This window comes from Rhinolophus sinicus, chromosome 3 (genome assembly GCF_057876585.1).
Source record: "Rhinolophus sinicus isolate RSI-liver-muscle chromosome 3, RSI-T2T, whole genome shotgun sequence".
In the NCBI taxonomy this organism is placed as follows: Eukaryota; Metazoa; Chordata; class Mammalia; order Chiroptera; family Rhinolophidae; genus Rhinolophus; species Rhinolophus sinicus.
Window position 1 is genome coordinate 135,139,110 of NC_142503.1, and position 22,668 is coordinate 135,161,777.

At 35.0% G+C, this 22,668-nt stretch overlaps 1 long non-coding RNA gene across 1 annotated transcript in view; it reads right to left on the bottom strand.

The window, feature by feature from the left end:
- Positions 1–22,668, bottom strand: part of LOC141570601 (uncharacterized) — a 680,999-nt gene that overhangs the window by 344,432 nt on the left and 313,899 nt on the right. The window contains exon 3 of the long non-coding RNA XR_012494788.2: positions 1,675–1,735. This is a non-coding gene — a long non-coding RNA (uncharacterized LOC141570601). The remainder of the gene's footprint in view (positions 1–1,674; positions 1,736–22,668) is intronic.

Genomic DNA, 22,668 nt, shown 5'->3' on the forward strand with positions numbered 1-22,668 from the left:
GAAAGACTTCCAGAGTCTTTGTTTTAAGAATGTGCTCCTGGAGACAAAGGTTGTTTTGCTCTGTAAGCCCAGCTGCTGGAGCCGAGAACAGTGCCTGCGTCTCCAGGCTGCCTGCAGAACAGGCCAGATCTGCATGGCAATTGTTCCCATGCTTTCACGGTTTCACGGTCAATTTTCACCACATATTGCTAATTGCTTCTTCGATTGCAGATTTACATTAAGATTTTTTTTTCTAAAGGACCCAGTGCACCTTTTTAAAAACATTTTTTAAAGATTTTTAAAAACCAACTTTAAAACCCACGGACTTGTCAAAGAACATGAACAGGTAGTTATAAAAAGAAGTATAGCCCATAAACATAGGGAAAATGCTTTCGCTTTCATCATAAATTAAAGGTATGTACATTAAAACAGTAATGAGATACTATTTTTCACATATTGGAATGGTAAATATATACTGCAAAATTAATAGTACACAGAGTTGGTGTGAGTGTGGGGAAACTGACACTCCCATGCAATGTTCATGGAAGAATAAATTGGTATAATTTCCTGGAGGTCTATTTGGCAATACAGGTCAACATGTTAGTGCATAACCCTTTTTGAAATAACTAAACTTATTTTTAGAGCAGTTTTAAGTTCACAGCAAATTGAGCAGAAAGTACAGAGAGTTCCCATATACCTCCTGCCCCCACATGTGCACAGCTCTTCTCAGTGTCAACATCCTGCACCACACTGGTGCATTTGCTACAATCCAGAACCTATCCTGACATGTCATTGTCCTCTCAAGGCCATAGTTGACATTAGGTTCATTGCTGGGTTTGGACAAATGTATAACGGCCTGTGTCAGTATAGTATCATACAGAATAGTTAGACTGCCCTAAAATTGCTCTGTGCTCTGCCTATTCCTCCCTCCTCCCAACCTCTGGCAACCACTGATTCTTTTATCCTGTCAATAGTTTTGCCTTTTCCAGAATGTCATACAAGTATAGTTGTAATCATACAGCATGTAGACTTTTTATATTAATTTCTTTCACTTGCATGTTCTTTTGGTATTACGCATTTAAGTTTCCTTCATGTCTTTCCTTGCCTTGGTAGCTCATTTCTGTTTAGCACTGAGTAATATTCCACTGTCTGGATGGACCACAGTTTATCCATTTACCTACTGAAGGACATTTTGGTTACTTCCAAGTTTTGGCTATTATGAGTAAAGCTGCTATAAATAGCCATTTTTTGTGTGCACATATTTTCAGTTCATTTTAGTAAATACCAAGGAATGTGATTGCTGGATTGTATGGTAAGAGTATGTTGAGTTTTGTAAGAAACTGTCAAACTGTCTTCAGAATGGCTGGACCATTTTGCATTCCCATCAGCAAGGAACGAGAGTTCCTGTTGCTCCACATCCTCACCAATGGTCAGTGCTGTCAGTGTTTTGGATTTTCACCATTCTAATAGATGTGTATCTCATTGTTTTAACTTGCAATTACCTCGTGAATAATGATGTTGAACCAAAGCACTTTTTATATACATTCATTAGTGAAGTGATACCTTTGAATGAAAAATTAACTCTGGAAATATCATGAGATGAAAAACAAAATAGGCACATTTTGAAATAAGCCATCCTCCCATCAGGAATAGATACACTGTTAAAACATCCCAAAGAACATGAAACATACATACCATGATGAGTTTTTGTTCAATACTTCTCAGGTCAGTGTTTTCAAACATTTTTGACCATCACCTGCAATAAAAATTTTTTTTTTTTAAATTAACTTTTAAGGTAAATATACACACACAACTGAAACAAAAGCTTCAGAAATTAATATTTACTGTTACTACACGGGCTGCACTCATTTCAATTCTAAGCCAACATAATATCTTCTTATTTATTCCACTTTGTTTCTTAAAAATAGTGGCTTCTACCATCTGAATGAATTTCATGACTCAATGAGTTGCCACTCAGATTTAAAAATAATAAAATCCGTCACTTCATAAATTATATATCTATACTGTACACCTGAAACTAATAAAATAATACTGAATGTCAACTATAATTGAAAAATAAAAAAACGATAAAATAAAAAAAATCATATTTTAAAATCTGTGTATGTAAAACATAACCTGAACTCTCAGAAATTCAGAAAATGCTACCAATTTATTTCCTGAAAGATAGTTTTGATAGGGAAAAATAGCAATAAGCATAAAGCAATAAAAGGAAAGAGAAACACTCTAAAGGCCCCCGATTGCAAAGAAAGAGGGGTGGGGTGGGGATACCATTTCATTCGGGTCTAGCTCTGATTTAGGAGTTAAGTGTTCCTTGTATGAAGCTTAGCATCCTTATCTGAATCAACAGCAAACCTAAGACCAAATAATAGAGAGGGATTACAATTGAATGCGTTTTATGATTAGGTTTCTCCACAAAAGTCAGTTTCCCTTTTGGTGTTTCCCTTAAGGTGGATCAGAAAGGAAGCCCTTTCTAGCCTCTCTTAAGGCAAAGGTCCTGGTTTCCTAGAACTTAAAGATGAAATAGATTCAAGAGAGATCACTGGCTTCTATTTCAAATAAAATTTGTGTCTACTTTGGTTCTACTGTGCAGAAGAAGAGACGGCATCCAGCTTCTGGTGGTAACATCACCTCCAACTTGGATTAAGTCATTTAACCTTCCTCCCCTGTAAATTATATAAAGTACCACCTCCTCTAAAATAGCAGTTGGGGAAGTTGGAGGGTTAAGCAAGGTACAAATACCTATTCTGGAAATATAATCATATTCAACCTCCATGGTTTGTTACCCAGCAACAAATTGGATATGTAAAAACCTAACTTGGAATATTTCATATGCGAGATCAAAACCTTCAAGTTTTCTGCCCACCACCTGTACCCTACAACACCCACAGGAGAGATGACTTAGAAAGGACGGGAAATATTATCATTTTAAATTGATTTAGTGCCATGAAGGTGCTAAGTGCTGTTCAGAATAATATATTCAAAATAACACATGGAAATAATAAAATCCTTTCTTGCTTATTCCTCCTGAGGCAAGTTTGAAATTTTTTTTTTCCCTCCACAGTCTGTGTGCCCATTGTTTATCAGGTATTTGCAATGTATGAGGTTCAGACGACTTTTTCAGTCTTTCAAAATTATAAAACACTTAAAAAAAAGAAAGTTAGTTTTATTTCCCCCTCTGGTGTCAGGGATGTGATAATGTTTTGATGGGCAGCTGGAGACAAGATAAAATAGCTCCCCCAAGGAAAAGGAAATCACAGGACAGAGGGAGTGGAATTTGAGGCAAGGAAAGCCTATCAATAAAATAAACATCTGGGGCCAGAGGGGACAACTAGTCTGATCCCCTGTAGTAGTTGTATCAGTTGCAACATGCCTTGTTTTCCATCACAGAAGTAGTGAAACTTTCCCCAAGTCCAAATGAGTCTCTTTTGCTTTAGGATTTCAAAACTTAAATCAAAGTTAGTAACCAATAAACAAACAAAACATATAATAAGAAAAGTCTCTGCAGTCAGTTCTGCAGTAGGATACTAGAAATCGGTCTTAAGATGCAGCACCTCATTGGTTTTAAAGGAGAGATTGCTGGTAGAAATATATATGAGTATGTTACATTTGTACACGATAGCCAAGTGTGTATAAAAGTTATTCATTTCTCCTTTCCACCTTTCTCCCAGATACAAATCTACAAAGTCAGTTTGTGGCCTGAAAATCACATCTGAAAAATTTCCTTTAATGAATACAAGTTTCTTCTGAGCCAAAAATATGGATACCTTTCCTTTTCTCAACCTCTGAATTGTTTCCCACTCCCCAGTTTCCCAACATGGTACCAAAAGGAGACTAGGTATAACTTCAAGATACTTTAACAAATTCCAACAAAAGGCAGCACCTTACCAAGGCAATTAGAGCCACCCTGACACATAGAATTTTTAGGTTAAAACTTAAAAATATATCTTTACATTTTTTAGCACAAAACGAAAACCATTTTTACATAGAAAGCCTTATTTCAGTAGCTACACGCAATAATGAACACGTATGCCCTTTCCTTCCCTGTGAGTGAAATACTAGCTCCAGCCAGCCCTTCTATTCTCAGCGCTTCTAAAGACTTATTTGTAAAGGTAATGTGTTACATTTTAAGGGACATGTCAAGTCACACACTGATAATGAAATTTTGGATCCATCGGATTTGTAACTGTACCCAGCAAAGATGGACTTATGTATACCTGGCTTTATTTTCTTGATTTTGTGTGTGTGTGCATGTTTTAAATATTTTTGTTTTGAGTATAATTGCTACAAGAATCCTTGATGCCTTGTTCTCACTGTAAGTCTTTATTGTAGTTACATATTCTGTATAAGAGTGGTGGGGCTGGAGGAATAAGAAATAAAATCTCCACCCTTAATTGTTGCTTTGCAACTGGCGTTTTAGCCTCCAAACATTTGGATGTTCTGTCAAGCATGGGTTGCTTGCTGCCTGTCTCTACCAGCTGCTACAGTGGTGATTTTATATCACGAACTTCTTTATTGACAGACAGGTACATGCTGCTATTAGACTGTATCTGAAGGGTTTTCCTGCAAAAAAACTAAAGAAAGTATATTAGGAGCACACACAGCTCCTGCACCAAACCAACACCACTTTGGATAATGATACTTGTCATCAGCTTAAAGTAACAATGAGTAATTCAGTTTGAATATGTTTATATAAAATTTCTCATATAATGGACTCTTTCCTGGCCCAAGTTCATTTAACTTTACAAAACGTAGCTCCATCCAACTGGCAGATCTTGAAAACAGTTCCACAACTAATCAAACAAAAATGGCGAACTTAGCAGGGAAGTTGGCAGGAACTAAATGGGGGTCATGTTTATAGACACGTATAAATGTACACATACATGCTAATTAATACGAAAGTTGGACAAATAAGTTTGTGAACTTTCCACCGTACGCTTACACGGTGGAAAGTTCGTGAACTTCATTGTCTGACCTTTTTGTATTTGACTAATTCTGATGCATGGTGTCAAGTGACAAACACAGATATGATCTGAGGTGTGATTTCACTCACTCTGCATATCTCATTCTCCTGTTAAAAGCCGATTCAAGGGGCAGCTGAGGTGTTTCCCCAGCACTAACTGAGGCCTGTGTGAAGACCTAAGGCCACCAGGCCAGATACTCAAAACCACAACACCAGGTGAAACTCGGTCTTCAGAGGAACACAGCACACCAAACAGTGGCTGGATTTCCCTCATATCTAAGAATTGTCTCCCTGCTTCTGAAAAAAGAAAAGGAAACCATTCTTTCCCCTTAACTCCTGCTCTCCTATTAGGTCTCTGATTTGATCTTCACAGGGATATTTTTTGGTGAAGAGACTCTGTTCCATCGCTTTGAGTAGACCTTTGATGTACTCTTACAAAGTAACATGTCTGAGTTTTAGGATTTTTTCTTCTTTTCTTTGTTAAGACTCCAGCATCTCCCCTCAATACTAAAGACAACAATAATAGACTAGTAGATATGAAGAGGCATCACAGATCATCTAAAGAGGTTAACTTCTTTTTGCAAGTGAGGAAATTGAGCTTGAGAGAAGGAAGTGATTAGCCCAAAGTCACATAGTCAATTCCTACCTGGCAGAATAAGAAGAATGACAGCTAGGTCTCCTGACTCCAAGGTCTGGAGAGGTTTTTCCTGAACCTGCTTCTGGGGTGCCCCACATAAATCGGTCATACAGTTGCTTTGATTGTTTGGTTCCTTCATGATTTTTAGGTGAAGTCCATATTTAATTTAGAATATACCGAACAGGGATATATACATCCAACAGGTATTTAAAAATGTTTGATGAAATGAAGAAGTTTCTTCAGTGAAAGTTTTATATTCTTTTATATGGTGAAAAAAAGTACAGCAAATTCAAGGACAGGAAAGTGGAAAAGCTGTCCTCCGTGAAATAACCCTTTCTCCAAGCTTTCATGTTGTGAATTTATGGTTGACCTCTTTCTGGCTTCTTGCTTACCCTCTGAACTTGGTATCCTTTCTCTCCACTTCTCTCTGGGGTGTAAAATTTCAGTATCTTATTTGCAGAGGTAGAGAAATTAAGAATAAGCAGTGTTCTCTATATTGCACAGCAAGCCACTGTAACCACTGAAGGTGTGGCAGGATGACGCAGCCCCTACCCTCCAGAACACACAACTACTTCAGTTTATAAACATCTGTAGGGCCACAGGGTGTTTCCTTTTCTCTGTTTATGAATGTTTGATACAAGTGCAAAGCACTTTGAATCCTGCTGCTTTTGTGTGAAGCTGTGCAGACAAATTGCCTGGTACGTGTAGAATATAAGACAGATTTTTTTAATACAGCATGGCAGTCAGAAACATTCATTTTATTTAGTCTGTGTGGCATTTGGGGGATGTACCCATCAGTTTAAATGCAGAATGTTTGAATTCAAATTTTAATGCAGTATATTCTCTTGAATTGGGAGCAAATGCTCATTCTAGAAACCATAGGGTAAAAAAACTATAGGAGCTTACTTTTAAGGATTTTATTTAAGATATACAAACCAGGAATAAATAATATAAATAATCAGAGTATAAGTGCAATTATTTTATTAATATGATGCAAGATATTTTTCTAGGCAAATATTTCCATAAAAATTAAAGCAGTGTGTGAGAATTATGACAATTTTAAAAGTCCCAATAGAGTTAGGATGTTTCATTTCCTGTACTTGTTGTTCAAATGCCAGATTTTTTTTCCTTTTAAGAAATCCCAGTTATTACCAAGTAAAAGATGCAAGGGCACTTAATAACAAACATTTTCACTTCAAAGCCAAAATGTAGACCAAAATAGAAAATAAATTGGGTTTCAATGAATCGTTTCACCCACTAATACAAGTTCTGCTGAGGATGCGTCAGGCCCTGGCTTAATAAAGGAAAACTTTGAAATAATCAATGTGACTGACACTCAAGGGTAAGAAAACCTTCATTTTTTTATATAATTGAGATTTTTCTGATTGTCAAAAGAACACAATTCATGTGTTCCTAAAAATAACACACACTACTTTAATGTAACATCCCAGAAGCTTATTTCACTTTTCTATGCTGTATGTGTTATTAATTATATTATTAATACTAAAAACACAGTAAAACTAATCATGGCTCCATTCTCAACAAGTCATAATTAAATAAATGCCACATTCTTGATTGTGCTAAGGCCAATTAAATCTAATTTCTCTTCTGTTTCCATACATAGGCTGCAGCTGTATGTACTATCCAGGGGTAATTAATTGCCACTAACTGCCCTTCCTCTAAAAGGGGGATATCTGAAAATTGGTACCACAACATGTGCCCCTGAGACGAAACATAATCTAATGCTGTTTGGGAATGTTCATGGTTCTTTAATGACCCAGAGTGCATTTTTTTTCTCCCTACAAACCGCCGTCCATTTTGTCTGTCTCTTGTGGAGACCTACAGTGTTCCCCAAAAATAAGACCTAGCCAGACAATCAGCTTTCATGCGTCTTTTGGAGCAAAAATTACTATAAGACCCAGTCTTATTTTACTATACTATGACAGGGAATATAATATAATATAATATAATATAATATAATATAATATAATATAATATAATATAATATAATATAATATAATATAATATAATATACTTGGTCTTATATTAATTTTTGCTCCAAAAGACGCATTAGAGCTGACTGTCCAGCTAGGTCTTATTTTCGGGGAGACACAGTATTCAGGGTTCTTGGCTTCATAAACAAATTCAGACTGCACAGAAAGCCACAGGCAAGATCGGAAGATATCACTTCAGTGGGTATCAGCTGCAGGAACTCACCTCAGAAAGGCTATTCCAGGACTTAAAATTACAAATGGGTCGAGCTTAAATGAATAATTTTTCAACTTTGTTAGAAAATAACCTACCATTCAAAGAAGGTATTTGGGAAAGGAGAGAGAATTGCAGTTTTTATTATTTGGAAGTAAACTTCAAAAGAAGCCTCAGATTGGCCCAATAATTGTTGAAAGGTACAGTCAGTGGAAATATTAGAAGCTGTGTGTAGGGGTAGCGACTTGGCCATGTACAGATTCGTAGATTCTTAAAGCTGGAAGGAAATACAAGAGGTTAAATAACCAACTTCCTTCTGTTAGACAGGCTGCTTCTAGCCCATTTCTAAAAAATGAAGATCAAATCTAATTTTTAAATCTCAGCAATAGAATATTCCTCTTTTGCTACCTAACCTGACACTTAATGATCCACCTATAAAACTGCACTTAATCTCACCTCATCCTGCTGGACCAGTTTACTGGAGAAGAAGGGAAATAGTCTGTTCTCATCTCCACACAAGAAGGACTTCTTCACAGGTCAAGATGGTTATTCAACTTCACCATTCTCTTCTGCAAGCTACACGTCTGAATCCCTTAACCTTTCCCTCCAAATTCTCCATACCAATCTTCATTTGTAGAAGCTAGATTGAAAAACATCTCAGAAGCTGAGCAGTCCTGAACACAAAGATTACGTTATACTCCCTAAGATAGCCTACTTAATAGTTTCAGCATCTTCTTGATTTTTAGATACTCGTTCTGTTTTGCTATCAACTGGCTTATTATCCACAATGAAAGCTTTTTGCCACACCTGAAAAAATTTAGGCATCCCCTATCTCATATATGTAAGTTTAGCTTTCTTACCCAAGGCGACTTCCCCTTCTGTTTATCTCTGACCATGCCTTACAAGTTAGAAAAGTCACCCTTCATTTTGATGCTAGCTTTTAGGGTTATCCTCAAGCTCGGGGTCAGTTTTTCTCTATCCCATCATTTATGAAAGTATTAGAAAATAAAGGCCCATAAATGGCCCCTAAAGAACTCCCCTAGCTTGAAGCTGATTCACTGACAACCACTCTTCAAATAGACTCTGCATTTAACCTCTTCATGCTGATATTTTCTATTTCACTGGAATTTTCACATTACATGCACCTATACCCTCAGTGAAGCCCTATGAGGATGTATTCATTACAAAATGCCTGTGTGTATGTTTCTCTGTGGGAATATATAGTAAATTAAGATGTCCTTCTGAGATGAGTAAAGCTGTGGCCTGGAATGCTATAGCATTTAACCACAGGTTTGATCCAACTTCCTTTGTAAATCACCTTGGGCATGTGCTTTCTGAAATATGTGTGTGAATTATTGCCTTATTTTCATACTGTGGGTATTGTTTATTATGGAAGGGCCATTAACCCTGTAAGATGCAGATAATCTTCCACTTGCTTGTCTACAGCAGAAGATCATTTACTGTCACACTGATTAAATATATTATGACAGCAAAGCTAGTAATGCACAAGGTACGGGCCTGGGAAGAACATGCTTCATGCACTTTCTCTGCTGGCTCTCTGCAGAACAGTTTCTGTATCTAATTTGATACTTTTCAAATAAGGAACACCACATTACCAGGAGCCGTTTTACCCTCATCTGTTCACACACATCCATCTCCAGAGCAAACCCAGATAAAGGATTTATATAAAAATTGTATTTACAAAGTAACACCTCTGATTAGTTTATTATTAGTGCCCAGAGTATGTGTGCTCTTGATGCCTCAAACACTGAACTCAAGGTTTCTCCTTTAGTACAAGCAATAAAACAAACCGCAGGCTGAACTTCCCCAAGACAAGCGCTCCAATAACGGTATTCCCCAACTTACTTTTAAACCTAAGCTGACAATGAAAGCGTGAACGTGATACACAAGGATAGGCAAGGACGCATCTCACATACACATGTACATAAAGATACATGATAAATTATATTTTCTACATCCTGTCTCTATACACACACATAAGCTGCTATAATTTAGTTATTTACTATGCACTACTAGTGGTGTAAAATGTCATTTTCTAAGAATACATCCAAGGCTTAAGTCAGCAGTTTTATGATATCATCTGCACTGGGAAAACATTAAAGGCTCAATATTTAATAAACATAATAAACATCCCCATGAAACAAATTGTTCATAAACTACCTGTTTAATTTTTCAGGGTTCCTGAACCACATATTTTCTTATTAGTTGTGAGCCTGCTGGGTTGGAGGATAGATAGGGCCTGTCAGGGATAGAATATAATGTAGCAGTTTTATGAATTATTTCTGTGAGGAAAAGCCTATTACAGCTGACAAGAGGGTGATGATATTAGCCCATCATCATTCAGATGGCACCACCCTTCCCCCTTTCATCCGTCAGGCCTCTTGTATGGAGGCTGTAAGCCACAGCGTCTTTGCACAGCCAACACAAAGACAAATTCTACTCTTTCTCTGAGTCCATGAAACATTTAGTATTTCATTTTGAATCATGGCAGATGACAGAAACAAATGGCCTAATGAATCTTACTTATTGTCTCTTGCAAATCTGAAGATGAGCTAAAAGTAAAATATCTGTTTCTTTTCTTCTTTTTTTTTTTTTCTTTCTTTCTTCTTCTTCTTTTTTTCTTTTTTTGACGCATTTCTTCTCCCTGGAAAGATCTCTGCTGCATTCTACACAGATGTTGAAATTATAGAATTATTTTCATAAAACAGGCCGTTTGATCTGGAAATCAATTGCATGGCTCCTAGAGAGCCCCTTTCTCCACCTCTCTGCCTAAGTAACCTTTGGGATAATATGCATTTTCACCCATTTTATAGCTTTATAAAATGTAAATAGAATAGGAGGCAGGATCAGAAGGAAAGACAACAATACTTAATATATTTGGGAAAAATGGCAGCTACTCATCAAATGGCAACAAAAATTATACAAAGGGTGCCAAAAAATATATATACACATTTTAAGAAAGAAAAAAACTGTTTTAATTTAATACTCAATATATCCCAATAACAAAAGATGAATACAAGCCACGTTTGACTTCTGCAAACCAGCATCCAGACACTTCTGATTATGGCAAACTACTGCTTGAGCATAGATAACATCTCCTAAAATGTATATACATTTTTGGCACCCCTGGTATACATTTTGGTTTTATTTAAAGGAAAATTAAGTCTACCCAAATCCTCTGCAGCTTCTCTTTACAAGTTGTTTTGCTAAAATTACCTTTTCTAGGTGAAAGTTACGTTTTCTAGGTGTTATTTACGTTCAATACGGCATTGAGGTTTGCAAAGGATGTGTTGAGTGGAGTTGCTGTGGAAAACTATGGAAATGACTCTAAGAAATGATTCCACTCGCCAATGTCATCTTTCCCTTGTTTGCTGTTTGAATTGAAAGGTTACGAGCAGAACTGAACACGAGGCAGTGCTGCTCAGGAGGCCTGACAAACACCACCTACAGGAGATTTCCTTCATGCTCTTTGCTGCTCTGTTTAAAGGAAAGTCTTGTCCCTGGTGTTTGCTGGCTCCTTCAGCTGCATCAGACTGCACTGAGAGCTATGTGTTCCCAGCAGCCCAGGGCTCGTAGGTCATGCTCCTCTATCACATGTACTTTTCACCAAAACACAAAGGCATAGCATTGAAAAAATATGCATTTAACTTTGTGACAAAGGGACAAATTAAAAGTGCAAAGTTGGGGCTAAAAATAGGGAGAAAGGTAGGAGTTAGTAAGAGAAAAAGAGAAAAATTTCTCTTGCGATTCTTTGCCATGACTTGGCCTTTTTTCTTCCCTTCCTCTGTAACTCGGTAATGGCTTTTTCACAGCCATTAGAGTTGTCAAGTAAATTTTTCTTAGTCCAAGTATGTACAATTGATCCTGATAGATGTTAATAGCTCCCAAACTATGGCAAAGTCTGTAGTCAACATACAAGAATAACAATTCTGTGGCTAAAAAGAAAAAAGAAAGTTTGACAATTGATGCCGTAATATAGGCCAGAGGCACTCCAGGTCAAATTTCCTTAATTTTTGGAGTAAAATTTCACCAGTGATGCTTCTAAGTCATACGACATTAATGATGTGGTGACTTAATTTATCAAGATTTACGTTTAGGTAATTTCATAATTTTTTTTTTCCAGAATATAAAATTTGGCATGCCACTTTTGAAAAAATGAAATTTAAATCTAGTTTTGTTTGATCTTATAATTTTCTTTCACAAAGAAGTCACTATATGAAAGTTTGACTTTAATATTAGCATTGAACATTTTTCTAATTGAATTTTTGCTAGATGTCAAGTTATGATGCTAGAAAATACCACACTAATGTATTTCTATCACTTTTATTATGCTCTTGAGTTACTAATTTCAAAAACAGTATTTGTGGGTTTTTTTAAAAGAGAAAGCATTTTATAATTAATGGTCATTTATTCCATAAATAGCTGAACAATGAGAAATTTTTACAATCCAAATACACCAGAAATTATAATCAAGTGAGGAAAGTCAATTGTGCAAATAGGACATTTGGAAATGTATCGGTCTAATAGGTTAGCACTGTCTCCTTCTTCATTACCTAATGCTCTTTGTGACTTCTTGTCAGTCTGTAAGCCCAATCTAAGTAGCAGGTAGAATTAATTTTTGTTTGTTTAATTGAAAGAATCAATGAGTACCTTATACTTCACTTTTACCTCCTGCTTTTACCCGGCTAAAAGAAAAGTAGTTGACTAAAGAAAAACTGTACCAACTGACTTTCAAATATATAACAAGCCAAGCCAAAAATAGAACTAAAAAGAAATAAAATAAATAGATTTGCCCCTATAGTTTGCACTGTTTCTTAAAAGACTGAACATATAAAGCAATGCTCAATGGTATCGTGGTGAAAAAAATCTCCCAGGAACTAAAGCAGTTTCTTATCTTCTGGTTTCTATCTTCTTACCATCAAAGCAAATACATTTGCTTTTAACGGTGATGTACTTTCTACTTAATCACTGCAGACCAATTTTCTAATGTTAGTAAGTGGCATTCCTTTAAACTTCATAGAAACACCTATATGTTCAGAAAAATGCTGGAATATTTTTGTTAAAAATAGATGTAATGTTGCAAAACTATCAAGCAACTGAAGTTAGATTAAGGAAAATGAGAAGTAAGACCCAATATTTGCATAAACTTATGACAGGGGAAAGGAACATTGGCCCAGTAATATTAGGTGGAAACATGAAACTGCTCTTTTTGTAGGTCAGAAGCTGTTGGATGTTAGCAATTTCATATGGTTCAACCTAATTAGATACAGCATTTGAAATAAGCTTAAGTTGTACATTTTTGTTGTTGTTGTTGGAAAAAGAAGTACATAAAATTGCTCAGTGTTATCTTGGAGCCTGATGAGAAGTAGTTCTTCCAAAATCAACATAAAATTTCATTAAAACAATTAAATACCAAGAGTTCAAGGACATCTTGAGGAGTTTACTTAATTTCTGGCAGCCTTGTTCATTTCCTCTATATCTCAGAGGAGAGACTTTCCTCTCTCTGTCTTGTACTTCCAACCCTACCTCACTGTCCCCATCAAAGTTGATATGGTCTTTCCTTCCTGTCTTACATTCTTGGGTCCACAGAAATTGTCAAGAAAAACTTTAAAATAACAGTATGGGCAACACTAAACCACGATGGGGCCTCACTCTTAATTGCATGGGCCTGCGACCAGTGCAGACACACAAAATCTCCCACTCAGAACTCCACTCCCCTCTGAGGTTTAATGCTTCACAGTCACTGTCTAAATTACTAATAATTTTGATTTTGTGTTTTGTAAATAAAGTCTGATAGGCAAGAGGAGGATGCACTTGGGGCTTGGAGACTTGGCTCATGTATAAGTTTGGTCTCCTGCCACTTCCTGGGACCAGTACTCTCTCCTGTCCAGCGACAGCCCTACCCTTCACTCCTAGCAGGGACTTGGGTTGGGTTGGATGTGCATACCTCATGAGTCCTGCATCGCAGGGCAGGGTGACCGCTTGCCTGTGAGTGTACTGTGGCTGAAGAAGTACAGCATTAAAGAGAAAATAAAAAAACACCATGAAAGGTCGAGAGAGACCATAGAAGAAAGGGAAAGACTTTTGCTTTTCTTGCTTTTGAAACAGGAGCCCCACCTTTTCATGTTTCACTGGGTTCCAAAAATGATGTATCTAGCTCTATTTAAATGCATTTGTAATACATGTGTGAGAAAGTAGAAGTGCTAGAGAAACTTCAAGAAGATGGTTTGGAGTCTGATAGGGGAGTGAGTGTGTGTATGTGTGTGTGTGTGAGAGAGAGAGAGAGCGAGAGAGCGAGAGAGCGAGAGAGAGAGAGAGAGAGAGAGAGAGAGAGAAGAGTGTGATAGGGGAGTGTGTGTATGAGAGAAAGAAGTTTCATTCATATATATATATATATACACACACACACACACACACACACACACACACACACACACACACACACACACACACATATATACACAACGAAAGGAAAGGAAAAAACTGTATTAAAATTGTAATACTTAATATATACCGATAACAAAAGATCAATACAAGTCACGTTTGACTTCTGCAGTTACAAGAGGTGCTCAAAGTGGTTACCATCAGCATCCGGACAGTTCTGATTATGGCGAACAACTCTTGAGCAACACTGACCAAAGTGTCCACTTGTATACATTTTTTTTGGTACCTCCGATATATATCACAATTTCTTTATCTATTCATTCATATTCATCCATTGATTGACACTTATGTTGTTTCCATATCTTGGCTACTGTAAATAATGCTGCAATGAATACGGGGGGGGGGGTTGCATATATATTTTTGAGTTAGAGTTTTTGTTCTCTTCAGGTAAATACTCAGAAGTGGGGTTGCTGGATCATATGGTAGCTCTATTTTTAATTTTTTTGAGGAACCACCATACTGTTTTCCACCGTGGCTCCCCCAATTTGCATCCCCATTAACAGAGCACAAGGGTTCCCTTTTCTCCACATCCTCACCAACACTTATCTCTTGTCTTTTTGAAAACAGTCATTCTAAGAGGTGTGATGTGATATTTCATTGTGGTTTTGATCTGCATTCCCCTGATGATTAGTGATGTTGGGCATATTTTCATGTAACCTATTGGACATTTGTATATCTTCTTTGGAAAAATTCAGGTCCTTTGTTCAATTTTTAAGATTAATTGTTTAAGGATTTTTGCTTTTGAGTTGTATATGTTCCTTTTGAATAGTAAACTCTTACTTGATATATGGTTTGTAAATATTGTATCCTACTCCACAGGTGGGCTTTCCATTTCATTGATGTTACTTTTGATATGTAAAAGCTTTTTAGTTTGATGTTATCTCCCTATTTTTCTTTTAGGAGTTTTAGAACTTCATTGTTTACATTTAAGTCTTTAATCCATTCTGAGTATATTTTTTGTGAGTGAAATAAGATAGGTGTCCAATTCAATCTTTTGCATGTGACTATCCAATTTTCCCAGCACCACTTATTGAAGATAATATGCTTTCCCCAATGAGTACTCTTGGTTCCCTTCTCAAATATTAATTGATTATATGTGTGTGGGTTTATTTCTGGGCTCTCAATTCTGTTTTATTGGTCTATATGTCTATTTTGATGCCAGTACCATATTGTTTTGATTACTATAGCTTTGTATTATAGTATGAAATCATGAAGTATGATGCCTTCAGCTTTATTTTTCTTTCTCAGAATTGCTTCAGCTATTCGACGTCTTCTGTGGTTGCATACAAATTGTAAGATTGCCTTTTTTTCATTTTAGTGAAAAATACCATTGATACTTAGGTAGGGATTGCATTAATTCTATAGATATGTTTGGGTTGTATGGACACTTTAACGTTAATTCTTCCAATCCATAAACATGGTATACATTTCCACTTATTTGTATCTTCTTAAATTTTTAAAAACATTTTATAGTGTTCAGTGTACAGATCTTTCACCTCCTTGTTTAAATTTATTCCAAAATATTGTATTGCTTTTGATGCTATAATAAATGGGATAACTATAATAAATGGGATAACTTTCTTGATTTCGTTTTCACATACTGCATTTTTAGTATATGGTAATGCAACTGATTTTTGAATGTTTATTTTGTATCCTGCAACTTTACTGAATTTGTTTACTAATGCTAACAGTTTTTCTGGGAGTCTTTAAATTTTTTTTTATATAAGATCACATCATCTGCAGAGACAATTTAATTTTTTCCCTTCCAATCTGAATGCCTTTTTTTTTTTTTTTTACTTACGTAATTGCTCTAGTTAGGGTTTCCAGTACTATGTTGAATAGGAGTGGGGAGAATGGTCACACTTGTCTTATTCCTGATCTTAGAGGAAAAGCTTTTAACTTTTCATCATTGAGTATGATGCTAGCTGTGGGCTTGTCATATGTGGCATTTATAATATGAGGTATGTTCCTTCTATACCCAATTAGTTGAGAGTTTTTAATCATAAAAATATGTAGTTTGCTAAATGTTTTTTCTGCAGCTACTGAGATGATAATATCGTTTTTAGCTTTCATTTTATTAATGCGGTGTAGCACATTTATTGATTTGTGTAAGTTGAACAATCCTTGCATCCCGGGGATTGATTATGGTGTATGATCTTTTTATGTACTACTGAATTTAATTTGTATGTGCAATCACATACAGAACTTTACTCTTTTACTCCACCCCACCACATTTAATGTTTCTGATGTTATAATTTGCATCTTGTTATATTGTGTGTCCATTCAAAGATTACTGTAGTTGTAGTTATTTTTAATACTTTTGTCCTTTAACCTTTATGCTAAAGTTAAGTGATTTCCATACCACCATACTGTAGTATTAGAGCATTCTGAATTTGAATACTAGTATATACTTACCTTTACCAGTGTATTTTATATTTTGATATGTTTTCATGTTATTAGTTAGCATCCTTTTATCTCTGATTGAAGAAATCCTTTCAGCATTTCTTATAAGATAGGTCTAGTAATGATGTACTTCTTCAGCTTTTGTTGTCTGGGAAATTCTTTATCTCAACTTATTTCTGCAGTACAACCTTTCCAGGTAAAGTATTCTTTTTGGCAGTTTTTTCTTTCTTTGAATATATCACCCCTCTATCTTCCAGCCTGAAACATTTCTGTTGAGAAATCTACTATTAGCTTATGGGTGTTCTCTTGTATTTGAGATTTTTTTTCTCTTGCTGCTTTTAATTTTTTCTCTTTGTCTTTAATTTTAGACAGTTTTATTATAATGTTCCTTAGAGAAGATATTTTGGGGTTGAAATTGGAGACCTATGGGTTTCATGAATACGGATGTCTAAATTTCTCCCTGGATTCAGGAAGGTCTCAGCCATTATTTCTTCAAGTAAGCTTTTCCCCCTAAATTTTCCCTTTCTTCTCCTTCTGGGAGTCCAATTATCTGTAGATTGTTTCTTTTAATGGTGTTCCATAGTCCCCACAGACTTTCTTCACTCTTTTACATTCTTTTTTCCTTTGTTCTCCTCTGACTGGATAATTTCAAGTGACCTGTCCTCTACCTCATAGATTCTTTCTTCTGATTGATCAAGTCAGCTGTTGGTGTTCTTTCCTGCATTTTCATTTCATTCAATATATCCTCCAGCTCCACAATTTTCATTTGGTTCCCTTTTATTTCTCTCTCTGTTAAACTTCACATTTGTTGATGTACTGTTCCACTGATTTCATTGACTTGTCTTTCTGTGTTTTCTTATAGCTCATTGAGCTTCCTTAAAACAATTATTTTGAATTCTTCATCAGGCGAATTGCAGATTACCATTTCTTTGGGGCTAGTTCCTAGAAAATTATTGATAGTGTCACGTTTTGATAGTGTCATGTTTCCTTGATTTATTATGTTCCTTGATGTCTTGCATTATTATCTTCACATTTGAAGAAGCAGTCACCTCCAGTCTTTGCTGACTAGCTTTGGGATACAAATACATTCTACCAACCCTTTTAAGGATTCTGAGGCTCCATATATATATATATGTATGTATGTGTGTGTATATATATATATATATATATATATATATATATATATGTGTGTGTATATATATATATATACATATATATATGTGTGTGTGTGTGTGTATGTATGTGTGTGTGTGTGTGTGTATATATATATATATATATATATATATATATATATATATAGAGAGAGAGAGAGAGAGAGAGAGAGAGAGAGAGAGAGAGAGAAAGAGAGAGCTATAGCTATAGACATAGATATATAGATATATAGATATTCCACATTTCTTGTTCTGTCTTGCAGGGAAATTCTTAAGATTGTATGCCTTCTCTTGATCTTACAAAGCCAGGCCAGGTGGTGCTGGTAGCCTTCCATTTGCTCTTCCTAGGTAGCACTGAATGCTGAAGTTTGTGTGCTTTCTCCCAATTCTACAGAGTCAGGCTTGCTTTCTGTGAGTGCTTAGTAGCCCTCTGTAACAGCTCACTCTCTTTACCCTCAGGGGCATGCACAGGGAGTTAGTCACTCTCTCTTCCAGTAGAGTGTGGGTAAGGTACATAAAGTGTTGGGGGTGCTTGTGGGCCATCTGGGGGGATTTGCAGATGAGATGTGCCCTGATGTTCATGGGTGGTCTTCCTGATGTAGTCCACAAAGAAGTTAGCAAGTTTCATGTCTCTTTTATATCCTCTGATTTTTGTATGGAGAATATTTGTCCCAGCAACATTTACTAAATATATTTTTCCTTCTTCATTGATGTTAATGCAAGCTATGTAAATATATGCATGGATGGAGACATATATATACATATATTTCTTGGCTCTCTGTTTTGTTCTACTGACTGATTTTCCATCACAACACCAAAACTACTACACCTTGTTAATTATTTTCCTTTATAACTGTTGATATTTATTAGAACAAGTCTTTTTGCCTGATGCTTGGTCCGTAATTCTTAGCCATTTATTCTTCCAAAAAGATTTTAGAATGGGTTTGTTATTTAGATCAGTGAATAAGCTTATTAGGATTTGAGATGGGCTATCTTTGATTAATAAATAGGTTTTGGAAGAACTAATATTTTGTGAATATTGAGTATTGTATTAATGAATATGGTATATCTACCCATTTTTTATGTTAATCAACTAAATGTTATAGTTTTTCCCTAACAGTTTTACTACACCATTTTTTAGATATATTTTTGGATAGCTTATATTTTTAGTAATTTAAATGGTATTTCTTCAAGAGTACATTTTTCTAATTAATGTTTATATGTAAAATTGTAATTGACTTTTCATGACTTTGCATATTGAACTTACACGGAGCAACTTTTGAATAATTTTTTAACTAGCAATGAATAAAGGGCATTCAGGTTTTGGGAATATGGCTAACTTGGAGTACCAAGGGACCTATTCATTGCAGAGCAATTGAAGACAGAAAAGCTACACTATTTGAAACATCTCTGGCTCACAAATGGCATAAGCGGTCTCTAAGAATTCCTCCATTCCAATACGAATAATAACAAAAGCAGAAAAGAAAACCAACAAAAATGTCAAAGCTGATAAAAATTGAGAATGCATTACAACAGTGCTGGTGAGGATACAGAGCAGTGGAAATTCCCATACACTACTGCTTGGTTGGCAAGATGCTAATTGAAGTGTTCAAATCACCTTGGAAAAGTAATTAGACATTTTCTCTCAGAGCTGATCTATTGAACACATACAACCCCATTTCTTAGTTATATGCCTGTGATAAAGTCTTATGAATATGTACCAGAAGATACATGTGAATGTTGACAACAGCATTCTTTATAAGAGTAGAAAACTGGAAAAAATAAAAATTTTCCATCAAGATAGTATAGTCCCACAATGAATTGTTAAATAGCAGTAAACAAAAGAAAAGTATACATATACATATATATATATATATATATATATATATATATATATATATACACACACACAACATCATTGATAAATCTTGAAACCCTATTGTTGAGTAAAAAAAGCAAGTCTAAGAAGACAACATATAGTATAATAATATTTTATAGGACACTAAAAGAGTATAATTAATATATTCTCAAACATTCAATATTTATGACACAACTCCATATTTTAAAAAAAGCAATGGAATAACAAATGCAAAATTTAGGATAGTGGTATCTCTGAGGAAAGAACCATAGGGATAAGGCAAGGGAGGAAGATACAGGTAGATGCAAATTATTGTTAATGCTTTGTCTCGCACTAAGTGTTGGATTTGTGGATATTAATTGTATCATTAGGCTTTATTAATAACATTTACATCATATATAAATATTTTGTATGCACAAAACATGTATTAACATAATAAAAATAAAATAAAGATAGAAAAGAATATAATAAAACATTTATCCTTTCGTTAAAAAATAATTGTCAAATTCCTACTTGTGCCAGATGTTACTCCATGTACTAAGAATTACACAATACCAAGTATCAATAATAAACAGAAAGAAAAATGATCTCTGTATTCATGGAGCATGCATTCTACTAGACTCAACTAAACTAAGTTATGAAATAGAACTTATGAAAATTAATATACTTATAAAGTTACCTAAGGGGGAAATAAAAAGAAGTCGATGTTTCCACTTTAAACAATGAAGTATTTTAAAATTACTAACAGTCTGGACAGAAGGATGACTAAAATTCACTTAAGGAGTAAAATCTCTCCCACATATTCATCTTATTCCATCCTTTCTGAAATGAACAGCTTCAGAGATGGCCAAAGGGTTTGATTTGAAAGGCAAACTGAGCAAATTACTGTTTTAGCCACTTGAAGAATTTATTTTCTATTTAATGATTCACAGAATGTGAAGACCAATTTAAATTTTCTCCCCAAATATCCAATACCCATGTGCTAAAGATTTGAAATAATTGCCTTTCAGATTAAGGTGTAGGTATGGATCAACTATTAATAACTGTATTTTGGTTATAAGTACTAAACCTTTGCCTATCCCTTCAGGAACTCTGTGTGTGACTTCAACCAAATAATCACTTGTTAATATTCACCATAGATTACCCCACAGTGGAGAATCTGGAGGTCATCAAGTTCAGGGTGATAATGAATAAGCACTCTATCAGATAAGAACTGCAGAGTTTTCTTACCAATCAGAAAAATCCCTAATGCATCTACAAAACATTCTACTCCCAGTTTACCATACTAATGAACGTTTCTAGATAGCAAAGTTGTCCTTCTCCTGTATAAATAGGAGTGACCAGAGGGGAAGAGAAATATAAACTAGCATAAAATATTCAAGTGATCCTTGAGCTTTGAATGTGAAAACAAAAAAACCACAACAGTACTTACTGCCACCTGAATGAGGATTTATAATTTAATTTTGGGTTTAATTACAGCATTTCTTAAACTAGATTTAAAGGTTTGGAGCACTAATTCAAGATAGGGTGTTTAGCATTAAATATTCTAAGATATGGTTAAAAACAAAGGACTTCTAGTAAACCGAGAAGGCACCTTGAAAATGGCAAAATAAGCTTTTAAGAGTCAGTGGAGATACCATCCTAATGTAATATTGCTAAAGTTTAATAAACATCCATTGTTTTTACCTGAATTAATAAATAGAATTATACCATTCTGGGATGAATCTAAACAGACCTTACATAGATTAAGATCAAGAAATCCTATCCGATAGAGAAAACATTTCTGTTTCATAAAAGTTAATAAATAAGCAGAATTCATTGAAAGAAATAGTTCTATAACAAAAAGAAGAGATTGGTATTTTGTCCCCAATCTTTCAAACTGTAAAAACTGAGACACGGACCAAGGCAAAGTCAGTTATCCATCATGGAAATTAGTTCAAAATCCGATGGTTACAAAGAGTAAAGGAACAAAAATGGGAGTTTAAAGCCAGATTTAAATAAAATACTGTACATCAAGCATAGTACTTGGTATATAGCAATCACTCAATAAACAGATTTAGCATAGAAGTAGCAGTGCCATTTTTACTGGTTGCTTTAGAATTAATGATCTTTAAGGTTATTGGCATTCCTTTTTGATGCTTCTTAAATCACCAAATAATATGTAGATTATAATATGCTGAATTGTCCCATGTATAATGCACACTTTTTTGCCCAAATTTGTGAGGGAAAAATAAGGCTGTGCATTACACATGGGTAGCACTAATTCAGCATCTACTATATGCATAATTTTTAATTCTTTTATTTATGCTTATGAGTTAAAAGTGTAACTGTAGAAATCAATAATGATATCCATATGCAAAATAATACCCTGGAATATGATAATCAGTTTTGTTGAACTTACTACAAACTTGCAAGGACCAAGAGTTCTTGGCCTTCTATGATGCGTAAATATAAATTTGTTACCGGTACATAAAATTTCTTGTACCTTGTATCTGTTCTTGTGTTTTGTAATTATTTGTTACATAAAACTTCTTGCACCATAACACATTAATAAACAAAGCTATACACCTGAAACTAAAAACCAAACAACAAATGTTAAAATTCCTTTATAATACAAAAGACAAGTACCTAAATGTAAACAAATACAATTTTGAATTAAAAATTTAAAATGAAAGATTTTTCTCCCCTGAAAGTTTGGGCAAAAAATATGAGTGCGCATTATACACGGGAGTGCATTATACACGGCATAATATGGTATTTGACCACTAGGGCCTGACTTGTTATGAGTTCAGACCGGATCAATTTTCATAGTGGAGAAAAAATAATACAAGTAAAAACTACATTTGCATGTCAAATGAATATTTAAATGCAGAAAATAGATATTTTGATAATAACCTTAGAAAGCCCTTTTCTGAGGAAAAAAAAAAAAGGAGCAAAGACATGGTAAAGTTTTCTAAAAGCAATCTACCTTTTGTAATAAGATACCTAA